At 40.1% G+C, this 13,981-nt stretch overlaps 1 long non-coding RNA gene across 1 annotated transcript; it reads right to left on the bottom strand.

Annotated features, from left to right (window-relative positions):
* Positions 1 to 5,039: 5,039 nt before the first annotated feature.
* On the bottom strand, positions 5,040 to 12,064 carry LOC112667981 (uncharacterized). The gene is made up of 2 exons (XR_003141364.3): positions 11,979 to 12,064; positions 5,040 to 5,185 (listed from the first exon to the last, which is right to left on the bottom strand). It is a non-coding gene; the product is annotated as an uncharacterized LOC112667981 (long non-coding RNA).
* Between the last annotated feature and the right edge of the window lie 1,917 nt (positions 12,065 to 13,981).

Below are 13,981 nucleotides of genomic sequence, written 5' to 3'. Positions count from 1 at the left end.
TTGTGTGCACTGTGGGCTTGCATGTGTGCGTGCTCACTAGGGTCACACTGTGAAAAATCCTTTGTGTATACTCTGGTGCTTCAGAAGAGCTAGCTGTTATCGAAATAACAATCGCTATAAATAATACAGTTCACAGATGAAGCGAAGACCTTAATCAAGCAGTATATCAACCTCGTAAGATTATTATAATGCGTGAATAAGAGAGTATATATAAAGTATTTGCACAGTTGCCTGGCATCAGTAAGAACTCAGAAAATGTTCATCATTAACACTCTTACTACGGTTGTGTGGTTACTAATGTGCCTTGCCTAAGGTTAGACTGCTATTGAACAGCAGGACTGGGTAGGATTCTAACCCAGGACCATTTGATTGCAAAGTAAAGGTCTAGAATCACTGTCAGTGTGTAGGGCTGAGGTCCCTAAACACAGATGGCTAGGAAGTAAGTACTCTGAAGGATACACACAGACTGAACCATACAAAGACCTTAGAGTCTTAACAGTCGTAGCTGGACAATCTGCTTGAAAAGAAAAGTCTTCAGTGTGGGATGAAGATTGCCTTGACTAGAACAATGAATCATAAACTAGATTTTAAAATTCAGCTGGGGGAAGGGAGTTGGAAGAGGGCCCCGGGCAGGAAACTCAGGGTGAGCAGAGTCCTAAGGTGTGAAGGAGCAGGAGACATACAGATGATACAGAGAGGCTGTGCTAGAAAGTGTCGGATCCCCAAACAGATTTGCAGACCAGTTGGATGCTAACCTAACTGTTCGAATGCCCTACAATCAAGCCCAAGCACTGCCTCTAGGTTTGATTTGGAATGAAACTTTGTCAAAAGGAAAGCAGCCAGAGCTGTGTTTGCTTGGTGCTGCTTGCAGGAGTTACGCTCGTAAGAAATCGTGGGAGGTGCACATGGAACTCCCCACCCACCTGGGGTTGATAATCCGAGCTAATTGTACACATTTCCAAAGCCTCCCGTGTGAGAAGGAAAAAATAAAAATGTTCTCTCAACATTTTTGAAGTTCATAAATGTGGCAAATGTTCAATAACTATATTTAACTTCTGTTGCATATTCGCTGGCTCTCGAAATATATTAAACCAACAATCTCATGCACTTGGCAGGAGAGATGCACTTCCCAGCTCCCTTGCCTTCCACCTTTCTAGGTGGCCACCCATGCCTACCACTGTTTTGAAGGCCTGGCTCAAGACCTCCCTTTTCTAAGCGTTGTTCCTAATTAAGCGTGCCTCTCATTGAACTCTCCCATCCTCTGCTTAGCATTTTGGTGTTGGAGGTGAGCAGGGTCCTGGGGGGCAAGTAGAAGCAATGGAGATATTGGAGGAAAGGATGTGGAGTGCCGAACATCCACAAGGCAGAGACTCGGAGACGAACAGATACTGCTCCCCTTTTATTTGCTCCTATTGAACCTTATCCATTGCTCTAGGTGTTTGCTCCTGAAACTGGGGTCCTTATACCGGAATCAGCATAAACACCTAGGTGCTTTTGTAAGAAGTTCAGACTCCTAGGTTCCACTCCAGGCCTACTGAATGAAAATCTTCATTTGTGCAAGATGCCCCAAGTGACCTTTATGCACATTAAAATTCTACAACCACTGTGCTAATGTAGACTTATTACGCTGCACGACAGTTGTTTATTTCCTTGCCTGTCTCTCCTTACACTGAGTTCCTCCAAGGATGAACTGCATTTTATGGATCCCTGTAGCCTAGCACCTAGCCCAGTGTCCAGGAAGAAGTAGAAATAAAATAGCTACCACATAGTCCAGGCTTATTATTTGTCAGGTGCTGATATAGATGATAGATAGATAGATAGATAGATAGATAGATAGATAGATAGATAATAGATTGATAGATGGTAGACAGATATATAGATAGGTAGATAGATGATAGATAAATAGATGATAGATAGTTGATAGTTGATACATAGATGATGATAGATTGATAGATGGATGATAGACAAATAGATGATAGATGATAGATTGATAGATGGTAGACAGATATATAGATAGATAGATAGATAGATAGATAGATAGATAGATGATAGATAGTAGATGTATAGATAGGTAGATAGATGATAGATAGATGATAGATGATTGATAGATAAATTGATGATAGGTAGATAGATAGATAGATGATAAATAGATGATAGATTGATAGATAGATGGTAGACAGATATATAGATAGGTATAGAGATGATAGATAATAGATAGATGATAGATAGATATAGATAGATGATAGATAGATAGATAGATAAGTAGATAGATGATAAATAGATGATAGATTGATAGATGGTAGACAGATATATAGATAGGTAGATAGATAGATGATAGATAAATAGATAGATGATAGTTGATAGATGATAGATAGATAGATAGATAGATAGATAGATAGATAGATAGTAGATAGGTGATAGATGATAGATGATAGATGATAGATAGGTGATAGATGGTAGATAGATGATAAACAGATGGTAGATAGATGATAGGTAAGGTCGGGAAGCAGGGAGCCGTAGGAGGGCCTGGGGGGGGGGGTGCCTGCCTCCAGGGCCCCGCCCCTCAGCCCGGCTTGGCTCCGCCCCTGGACGCGGAGCAGGTGCACAGGGAGCCCCGCGGGAGGCCGTGCCCCCGACAGCCACCTGTGCGCCCCGGGGGGGGGCGGCATGCAGGGCCCGGGTGACCCCGACATGAGCTCCCCCCCCAGCTGCCAGCAGCGCCCTTGCAGCCGCGAGCTCCCCTGCTCTAGAGGACCTGGGGACCCTCACGGAGACACGCGGGTCCTCAGGAGGGCAACGTGCTGGCCACAGTTATTTAAAAACCAAACAAAACCAAACAAAACTTTATTTTGCTATTTTAATTCCACAGACACTTCATTACTAATCGACCCTGGAGCTTTCAGTTTCTAGAAAACATACACACATTTCCTTTTTTTTTTTTTTTTTTTTAAGTTCTTTGTGTGACTGCCTGGTTGGATTTATTGTAATTTTACTTGTTTGTTCTTGCCAAAGTGAGAGCAATTTAAAAGACTAGGAGGTCTAAGTGTAATATATCCGGCCACCGCGTTTCCCCTACCCTGACTGTCCTCCAGGAAAAAACATCACTCCCCAAAATAAAGTCACAGGTGTGCTGTGGCCATTCAGCCAATATCTGTGACACTCGGATATTTCCAAGGCAACCTTCAGGGGGCCACAACTTGACAAATCTAGAAAGTACTATAGATAACTGCAACTTGTAAATGATTTGAGATCTTTGTTCTCAAATCATTTACAAGTTGCAGCACAAATACAGACACATAGATCAATGGAACAGAATAGAGAATCCAGAAGTGGACCCTGAACTTTATGGTCAACTAATATTCAATAAAGGAGGAAAGACTATCCACTGGAAGAAAGACAGTCTCTTCAATAGATGGTGCTGGGAAAATTGGGCATCCACATGCAGAAGAATGAAACTAGACCACTCTCTTGCACCAGACACAAAGATAAGCTCAAAATGGATGAAGGATCTTAATGTGAGACAAGATTCCATCAAAATCCTAGAGGAGAACACAGGCAACACCCTTTCTGAACTTGGCCACAGCAACTTCTTGCAAGATGCATCCATGAAGGCAAAAGAAACAAAAGCAAAAATGAACTATTGGGACTTCATCAAGACAAAATCTTCTGCAGCATAAGAAACTGTCAACAAAACTAAGAAACAACTTACAGAATGGGAGAAGATATTTGCAAATGACGTATCAGATAAAGGGCTAGTATCCAGGATCTATAAAAAACTTCTTAAACTCAATAGCAAAGGAACAAACAATCCAATCATGAAATGGGCAGAAGACATGAAGAGAAATCTCACAGAGGAAGACATAGACATGGCCAACACGCACATGAGAAAATGCTCTGCATCACTTGCCATCAGGGAAATACAAATCAAAACCACAATGAGATCCCCCCTCACAGCAGTGAGAAGGGAAAATTAACAAGGCAGGAAACCACACATGTTGGAGAGGATGTGGAGAAAGGGAAACCCTCTGCACTGTTGGTGGGAATGTGAACTGGTGCAGCCACTCTGGAAAACTGTGTGGAGGTTCCTCCAAGAGTTACAAATAGACCTGCCCTACGACCCAGCAATTGCCCTGCTGGGGATTTACCCCAAAGATACAGATGCAGTGAAATGCCGGGACACCTGCACCCCGATGTTTCTAGCAGCAATGGCCACAATAGCCAAACTGTGGAAGGAGCCTCGGTGTCCATCGAAAGATGATGGATAAAGAAGCTGTGGTCTATGTATACAGTGGGATATTCCTCAGCCATTAGAAATGACAAATACCCACCATTTGCTTCGACGTGGATGGAACTGGAGGGTATGATGCTGAGTGAAATAAGTCAATCGGAGAAGGACAAACATTATATGGTCTCATTCATTTGGGGAATATAAAAAATAGTGACAGGGAATAAAGGGGAAAGGAGAAAAAATGTGTGGGAAATATCAATGAGGGAGACAGAACATGAGAGACTCCTAACTCTGGGAAATGAACTGGGGGTGGTGGAAGGGAAGGAGAGCGGGGGGTGGGGGTGACTGGGTGACGGGCACTGAGGGGGGCACTTGACGGGATGAGCACCGGGGGTTATTCTATATGTTGGCAAATTAAACACCAATAAAAAAAATTTTTTTAATCTCAAAAAGCAGAATGGGGTGGAGTAGTTAGGGGTAAGGGAAATAGGCAACAACTACAAAATTATTTTTTCCTAAATAAACCAGAATCTGCTTGATGACTACTTTTATCCTTTCTCAAAAACAATCTAGTGATTTATATGTTTAAGTTCTTCAAGGCTAATCAAAGGCTTGATCCTAGAAGACAATTTTCTTGATTGGCAGAAAATAAAGCTATTCATTACATAAAGCAAGAGGGCTGGCAATACATTTTAGCTCAGTTTACTTTCTATGCTAATATCAAAATATGTGAAATTAAGCATTTAGTCAACAACAACAAGAACAACAACAACAAAATACCACACTGGAATTATTAAATCGGTTATCAAAATGACTGCAAAAAAGGAAACCATTTTTATTTAGATTGCTTGAACTCTGATGTCCAGTTTGAGAGTGGAGTCCTCAGCACTGATTGCATTGTTCAGGCAAAAAATGACCGTGGAGTCAAGAAAGGAAAAAGCAACAGGTTTCCCACTTCTGTCAAAATAAAAGCCAAGTTTAACATAAACACATTTTCCCTAGACGTGATCCACAGAATGTCTCCTTTGAGATGTTATTTGGAGACAATAAGACATCACTTTGAACAAATACAATTTTAATTTATGAAAGAACTTTTACAAAGGCATAATGTGATCTACTCTGCTTGTGACCGCCGGGACATGACCAGTTTGAGGAATTTGGAGAATCTGGTGTGTTGAAAAGCCATCAGGCATCTTTTATTAATTCTAGGCATCGCAATTTTTGGTCCTTAGTTTTGTTTAAAAAACAAACACATACACACCCAGATTGTAAATTTTGATTCTTTTGGCGTTACGTATAATAGAGAGGATCACCAGAATTCATGTTCCATTCTGTTTTCCCCAGTGATTGACAGGTCCTGAGAATGAAGTCATGTTAATATGTAGCTTCAGACTATTCTGGGGTCAACTTGAGGGTGATGCCCAAGTGGTTAGAGTAGGTATGAGAGAGCAATTTTGTACAACCCATTGGTTGACAATGGACTCATGTGAAGAGGTTCCTTGGAAATCCACCAGGATAATGGGAAAATGGAGTATCAACAAAGTTATCTTGACATGTGACACCAAGACACAGCTGCTAGAAACCCAGATACTTGTCCTCTCTGAAGATCTGAGAAAGAAATCACCACCAGGCACTTACAATGTGCCAGACACTGTTCTACACTCTTATCCCCATGAATTTATCAAATCCTTTCAATAAGCCTGTAAGGAAGAAATTATTATTATTATTATTATTATTATTATTATTCCCATGTTACTTGTGAGTTAGAAAAGTAATTCACCAGTCATAGGTGGTAAATATCTCAAACCCACTTTGAGGAATGTACATATGCGTGTGCGTTTGTGTGTGTAAATGGACATGGGGAGGCTGTTTATATAGCTTCCTAGAAGTGTTTCTCTTGTAAGAAACCAGCCTTATGGCAATAGTCGCCTAGAACATTTTTAAAACTTATTTTAAATATATTAGCTCAGGAGAAGAATTTTCTAGCTGCTTCACTGTTAAAAAAATAATAATAACGAGGGACATCTGGGTGGCTCAGTTGGTTGAGTGTCTGACTCTTGATTTCAGCTCAGATCTTGACCTCAGGGTTGTTAGTTCAAGCCCCACATTGGGCTTCATATTGGGCATGGAGCCTACATAAAATAATAATGATAATGATAATAATGATAATAATAATAATAATAATAATAATTGAAATTTATCTTCAATCTATTTTATAACTTACCATATTTTTCTACATTTTTTAATTTATACTTTTAAACAGGGAAGAGAGAGTACCTGGGTAAGGGAATGCACCCATATTTAGAGTCCCAACCAAAAAAAAATATATATTAGATGGGAAACCAATAATAATTGAGACTTTGTAATGAGGCAAACCTGCCTCATACTCTGCCCTTCATATCTTAGGAGTCCTGCTGAAGGTTATTAACCTCTCTGAGCATTAGTGTCCTCATCTACAAAATGAGCAAAAATATTTACTCATGGAATGATTGTAAGAATTAACTGAGGAAACGATATAATTTAAAGACTCGGCATTGTGTTGTTGCTTGATATATGTTTATTCTCTCCTTTATTGCTTGGTGGGTCTGTTTGTTTGACTGTTTGTTTTAGATCCAGTGGCTGACAGGTCCCAGGACAAGACCTAAGAAATGGCTCGCAGAGAAACCCTAACAGGCCCATACCCCACTCTGCCTTAGCTGAGCTCCAAGTCCAGATTGTCCCCCAAGAGAGCAGAAATCCCTGGGAATTTAGAGATTCATAATATATGTTCTAATTTCTGGTAACCTCATAACAGCATCTTGAATTTTATACAAAGGTCTGTTAGCGGGCTTGATAAATTTTGGAGTTTGAATGACTGGAAATAATTTTGTCAAGATTTAACCCTTCGCCACATGAGATGAGAAGGTTAACCCTCTTTTTTATGTTAGCATTGTAATCATTATTATCATTATTATTATTAAAGGTAAGTGGGCAATAATAAATAGAAAATACCTTTTTAAAATCAATTTGTCCTCACAATCTGAAATTGATGAGAATCCATTCACGGTCTAAAGGGAAAATCTTACATATCTGATGATATAGTGTCATGGATGCTTCAAGGATCAGTTCTTCATGTTTAGTTCCACATTACAGATTAATATTTTGGGCCAACGCAAGAGTATTTATTTATCTCTTAAATATACTGGGATCTTCCTCATTACTGTCCTAACATATGGCCACACTCGGTCAAACAGAGAGGTTATGGAAAACTAAAAATAAAGAATCCATTTTCCAAAGTAACACAATGAGTTCCTGAAACTTAGAGGATACTTCTCACTCATTCTTCCATTCAGTCATTTGAGAAGTAATAATCAGAGTTTCTCAAAAATGGCACTATTGACATCTTGGACCAGATGATTCTTTGTTGTAGGGACTATGCTGTGCACTCTAGTGTATTTAGCCCTGGCCTCTACCACTAATCCCAGTGACACCTCTTTTCCCAGTCTGACAACCCAAAACATCCCTGGGCTTTGACAACTGTTCCTGTAGGAAGAAGTTGGGGACAAAATTGCACCCGGGTGGGGACCCTCCTACTCTAGATCCACATACCAATAAGTAACTGACATCAGTGAAAGCTCCCTATACTATTCTTGGTCCAAGTCACCCAAATTTCCTTGTTCGAAAATGAATTCCAGGCTATTTTGGTTTCCTGGAAAAGTTTATGACACAACATTTTCACTGAATTCAAATAAGGTCACACGTACACACTTGTGAAATTCAAACCTTTCCTAAGCAACTAATTAGTTTCAGAGGGGGAAAAAAAGAGTATTAAATTCAATTGCTTGGGAGGCTTTGATATCTATCAGATCCATTAATGAACACAGTTTAAAGGGCAGTGTTGCATACAATATGGCTTTTGCGGGAGGCATCTTAGAAAGGCAAGTATCTTGTGACCACTGGAGAAATTGTTTTGTCCACCCATACAATTCTATATTCATCCGTGTACATCTTTGACCTGGGTTCCAGAAGTTTCACACAACTTAACATGTGCTATCAGTCATCAGAAGCCAAAACAAAGAAACAAAAACAGAACAGAACACCTTGGGAAAATTCCTCCATCATTTAGGATCATTTAAGTGTGAGGTATATAAAGTGGGTTTTCTCTCAAATGTCAACTCACATTAATTAGTAGTGGCTGCCTGGAGCGCTGGGTTCAGAAAAGCTCCAAGACCACGCCTGTTAGCAGGAACAAAAGTCATGTTTGACTAGTGACGTCCATTCTGTCCACTGAATAGAAGATTAAATTTTATATGCCTGCTTTTTGCCATCCTTGATCCAGTTACCTTTTTCATGATAGTGTCCATTATTTACATAGACTGGTTAGCTGCTTACCTGATTTCTAGGAATAGACTTGTATCTAACTCTTCAATATTATAGATGTTATCCTACTTGTTTCTACTGAACAATTTATAAGAATATGATTTTCTTTCTTATATGTTATGTGAGGATCAAGTAAAACTAAAGTTCATATCTCAAGAAAATCATTAAGAGTAGGATAAGGCTTCTCTCAGGATTTATTGATCCTTGTTTTTCATTTTAGATACTGGTATAACCTAAGGATAGAGACAATGCTATCAAAATAAGTTCTAGGTTCTTCTAGGTTAGCAATGTTTTATTGGAGTCTTCATAACCATCCCTCCATTTAAATACTTACCTACTAATTTATTCATTTAGTAAATATTTAAGGTCATAAGTGTACAAGTAAGATACCATATGATTATATTAGACATGAACTCTTCCCACAATAACCTTAAAATCTGGCAGAGGAAATAAGAAAGCAGACATTGTAAGGTTGGAAAAGATAAAATGATAAATACTACTGCAGAAATTTTATTTTTTTTTAAATTATAGGAAGACCTGAAGAGTTGAGATTCATTTCCAGGTGGGAAATCAGCAAAGAGATTGCCTTTGAGTGAGCCCTAAGGTATCAGTAAAATTATACTGGCATAGATGGAGGAGATGGTAGCAAAGAAGACATTAATAAAAGGACAGAAGGGGATAGTTCTGGGGCGTAGATAAAAAAACAGCAAGCAGCTCAGTTTGAACGGAACACAGTATTAAAAAGGAAGTAGCAGGAAATAAATTTGGAAAGATAGAGTAGACTCAGACCTACACTGAGTCAAATATCAGAGTAGATACACATGATGAAATTCCAATTATACTTAATTGGAAGAGAGAGTTGGGTCATAATCTCTCTCTCTTTTTTTTTTTTTTTTTTTTTTTTGTATTTATGTCTCATGAACATGATTCAGTTGTTAGAAGAATGGGCTGTTTGCCTGCTTACCAAAGGAGGCCAAGCATCCTCCACTATACTGACAATAGTATTATTTTTATAAAGTGGGAGTGAGAGGACCCCTGGGTGGCTCAGCGGTTGGGCACCTGCCTTCGGCCCAGGCCGTGATCCTGGAGTCCGGGGATTGAGTCCCACATGGGGTCCCCGCATGGAGCCTGCTTCTCCTTCTGCCTGTGTCTCTGCCTCTCTGTGTCTCTCATGAATAAATAAGTCTTTAAAAAAATAATAAAAATAAATAAAGAGGGAGTGGCCTTAAGAAAAGAATGGATTCTTTATCTAATTACCAGAGATACTATTTTTAAATATACTATATAAAACTAGAAATCATTTTATTTGGCATTTATTCTCTCATTTTAAATACAGACTTAAATGTTAAATAACTCTATACAACAGGACAGTTTTTCAGTTAGCTGGGGGGACATTTGCAGTCTGTTCTTTAAAAATGGTAGAACTAATTTGAATATTCTTCAGGGGATATACTGGGGTAATTTTATAACCAAAGCAGCTAGAAGATAAAAAAGCAATAACTACCATGATTGAGAGCTTAGTATATGACAGACATTGTGTAAATTTTTATTTAATTATTCATTCCATAAATATTACTGGAATAGCTACTCTATAGATGTGGTGCTAAGCACTGGGGATAGAATGACTGGCAAAGACAAAGAGCCTGGATTCCGCTAAGTGAATTAATTGAATGATCACAGCAATAATATGTAATTACAAATTGACAGAGCTATAAAGGAACAATAACAACATACTGAGAAAACACATTAAAATCGAATCTGACATAGGCTATAAGGTAAAGAAAGGCTGAATCATGATGGCCACTAAATGAAAGTAGAATGGGCAAAGGAAACAGCATTCTCATCAAAGGAAACACAAAATCTCTGAGGCAGTGAAGAGCATGGCATGTTAGAAGAACTCAAAGAAAGACTGTGAGTTGGAGAACAGAGAGAGGGAGGAAGAAGAATGCATGGCGAGAGATAGGCAAGGTGAGATAAAGTATGGATTTGGGCATAAATCTATGAGCAAAGGAAAAACAGTGAAAATTTTAGAGATTGGGGAGTTTAGAAGGAAATCTGATCAGATTTTCATTGCAAGCATATTACTTTCACTGCAATATGGAAATAGAGAAAAAGAAGGCAAAGGTGCAGGTGTGAATTCTCCTTTCAAGACAGTTATAGTGACCCGGGTAAGAGCTGAGGGTCTATAGTAAGGAAGGTTAAAGAGACATTAAGGGAAAAGATGGAGAGAGGTAAATAGCTCCGGTATGTGGTGACACTGGCAGAACCCAGGGTTGGGAAAGGTGGAGGAGGGGAGACAAGGCATGGATTGGGTTATAAATCTATGAACAAGGAGAAGACAGTGAAATGTTTAGATGTAATCTGAGTTATGTTTTATATTTAAAATACGATCACGCTGGTTGCAGTAGGCATAAAAGGCAATAGGAGAGAAAGGGTATAAACAGGGTTGTACAGCATCCAGGGAAGACACGGTTTGGGTTGTCCCCAGAAAGATGACATTGGTAGTGGTGAGAGATGGGCGGATCCTGGATACATTTCAAAGATCCAGACCTATTTGTTAATAGATTAGATGAATATTAGATGTATGGTGTGAAAGAAAGGAAGACAATTGGATTGCACCATGGTTTGGGGCCTGAGCAGCCAAAAAAAATGGGTATCGATGTACTGAGATGAGGAGATTGAGAGAGGGCAAAGGAAGAGTTCAGTTGTCAGTAACATTTAGACAGAGATGGCTATTAGGGAAGTGTAGATGCCCAAGAGGTGGCTGGAGAGAAGTGACAGGAATTCAGGGGAGAAGTCAGGGCTAAATATACAAATGCGGGAGTCATCACCCTAAAGGTAGCATTTATCACCAAAGACTTATATGATCAACTTGACTGAATGCAGACCAAGAAGAGGCAGAGGAGCAAGTCCTGAGGCACCCAGCACCTGGAGCCGGGGAAGAGTAGGCACAAAGGAGACAGAAGCAGGAGAAGACCTAAAGAGAGCGGCGTCCTGGAAAACATGTTTCAAGAAGTAGGCAGCAATTGATTTTTTCAAATGCTAGTGATGACAAAAGAAATAAATAATTCCATGTCTGAGTGCCTCACATTTAGGTGTCACTTTTCTATATCATTTTTTTTTTTACTAGTTCATAGAGAATCAATTCCAAGGCTCACATCTGGCAACCATTGGGCCACGTTTTATCTACAAATATATTTTGTTTGGCCAGCTCAGACTTTGTTTTGAAAAATTTAATTTTAAAGGCTTTATGTTGGTCATGTGCTCTGTAGTTAGCTAAAGATCTTGATGTTTTGTTTAAAACAGGTGTATGTTCCCGGGTCTTGCAGGCATTTATGGTAATGATATCACACACGCACCACAATACAGTAATTATCGTACTTACACTTACCTCCCATAAGGTTAATTCAAAGGTATATCCTTTGAAATTTCCCATTCCTCCTAGTTCTGTGTCTATGGCAGGGAGAGTTACGGACTCCACGAGTATTCTATGTTCTAATTCTGGCACTTTAAATATGTTACCTTACCTGACAAAAGGAACCTCGTTGATGTTAAGGTTAATTGGTTGACCTTAAAATAGGGAGATTATCCTGGATTATCTAGTGGGCCCAATGTAATCACATGAGCACACAAAAGGAAAGCAGAAAGCGCAGTCAGAGAGCTGTGAAGTATTAGAAGAATATGCTATTGCTGGCTTGAAGACAGAGAGGGCTACATGACAAGGAAAAGGGGACCCCAGACCGACAACAAAAAATTCTGTATTATGGTAACAATTTGAATGAACTTGGCAGAAAGTTGTGCCCCAAACTCCAGAAAGGAAAGTGAGTCCTGCTAATACTTTGATTTCAGCCTTTGAGACTCTGAGAATCCAGATAGGTTGCTGGATACTGGACTTCTTTTTTTTTTTTTTAAGATTTTATTTATTTATTCATGAGAGACACACAGAGAGAGAGAGAGAGAGAGAGAGAGAGAGAGAGAGGCAGAGGCACAGGCAGAGGGAGAAGCAGGCTCCATACAGGGAGTTCAGTGTGGAACTCAATCCCGGGTCTCCAGGATCATGCCCTGGGCCAAAGGTGTCACTAAACCACTGAGCCACCTGGGCTGCCCTAAGAAATTATATCATAAATAACCGTGTACATAAGTGTGGTGGAATAATGTCATCCCCTCAAGAAGTAGGCTCTAATCCCTGAAACCTGAGAATATATTAGATTCTATGGCAAAGGAGTATTAAACTTGTTTATTAGCTGAGCTCAAATAAAAAGATTATCCTGGTTAGGGCTGCCTGGGTGGCTCAGTTAGTTAAGTGTCTGACTCTTGATTTTGGCTCAGGTCATGATCTCAGGGTTGTGAGATCAAGCCCTCACAGCCCCACTCTGTACTGAGTGTGGAGCCTGCTCAAGATCTCTCTCTCCCTCTGCCCCTCTCCCATCCTCTCTCTCTTTCTCTATCTCTCTCTAATAGGAAAAAAAGATTATCCTGGTTTATCTGGATGGTTCCATATAATTACAGGGTCCTTGAAAGTAGAAGACGGAGGCAGTAAAAAGAATCAGTCAGAGAAAGATGTCACTAGACAAGTCATGAACAGAGATGCAATGTTGTTGGCTTTGAAAAATGGAGAAGGAGGTGGGAGCTTGGGAAGATGGCAGAGTAAGAGGGCCCTGAGCTCACTCCATCCCATGTTTGCAACCAGGTACCATCCACATCCAAGTCAATAAACCAAAGAGTGACTAAAGACTGGCAGACGAACTCTACAACTACATACAGAGAAGCTGCATCTGAAAGGTTGAGAAGGTCAAAAAGGTGGAAGGAGGCTGCCCACAGGAAGGAGGGAGCTGTGCATACAGAGAAGGCATAGAAATGGGCCTTGGCGACAGGGTACTTACACAGGGAAGACTAATCCCCATAACATTTGTGTTTAAAAACCAAAGGGGCTGAATTCCATGAAGTTGTAAAACCAGTGGGACTTGGAGCCTGGAGTTTTAAAAGTCAGCTGACTCAGCAGAGGGTGAATCAAGAAAGTGAGTGATAGCTGGGTGACTGCCTTTAAAGAGGCAGCCTGCACAGAAAGGTGACATAAAAATGGCAGTTTATACAACACTGTGGGCAAATGAGAGACAGATCTGTTCCTATTGATTTCAGACCATGTTGGGGAACTTCTCCAAAAACAAGGAGCTAGAAAGCACCATTTTCCTCCCTTACCTCCCAGCATAAACACAGAGCCACCTGCAGGAAGCAGGATTGCAGACACTTGCTAGCTAACCAGCTAGCAGTGCACTATGCCCACAAGTCCTCTTGAGGTTTCACCCATTCCAACCCTTATAGCCTTTACCCTGGGCTCAGGGAAAATTTTGTTAAAGCTGTACACATGCCCCATCTAGCACCATTCCATGACCA

The sequence above is a fragment of the Canis lupus genome, chromosome 21 (genome assembly GCF_003254725.2).
Source record: "Canis lupus dingo isolate Sandy chromosome 21, ASM325472v2, whole genome shotgun sequence".
Lineage (NCBI taxonomy): Eukaryota > Metazoa > Chordata > Mammalia > Carnivora > Canidae > Canis > Canis lupus.
Note: the sequence above shows the minus strand (reverse complement) of the source record. Positions and strands in the feature narration are given on the sequence as shown.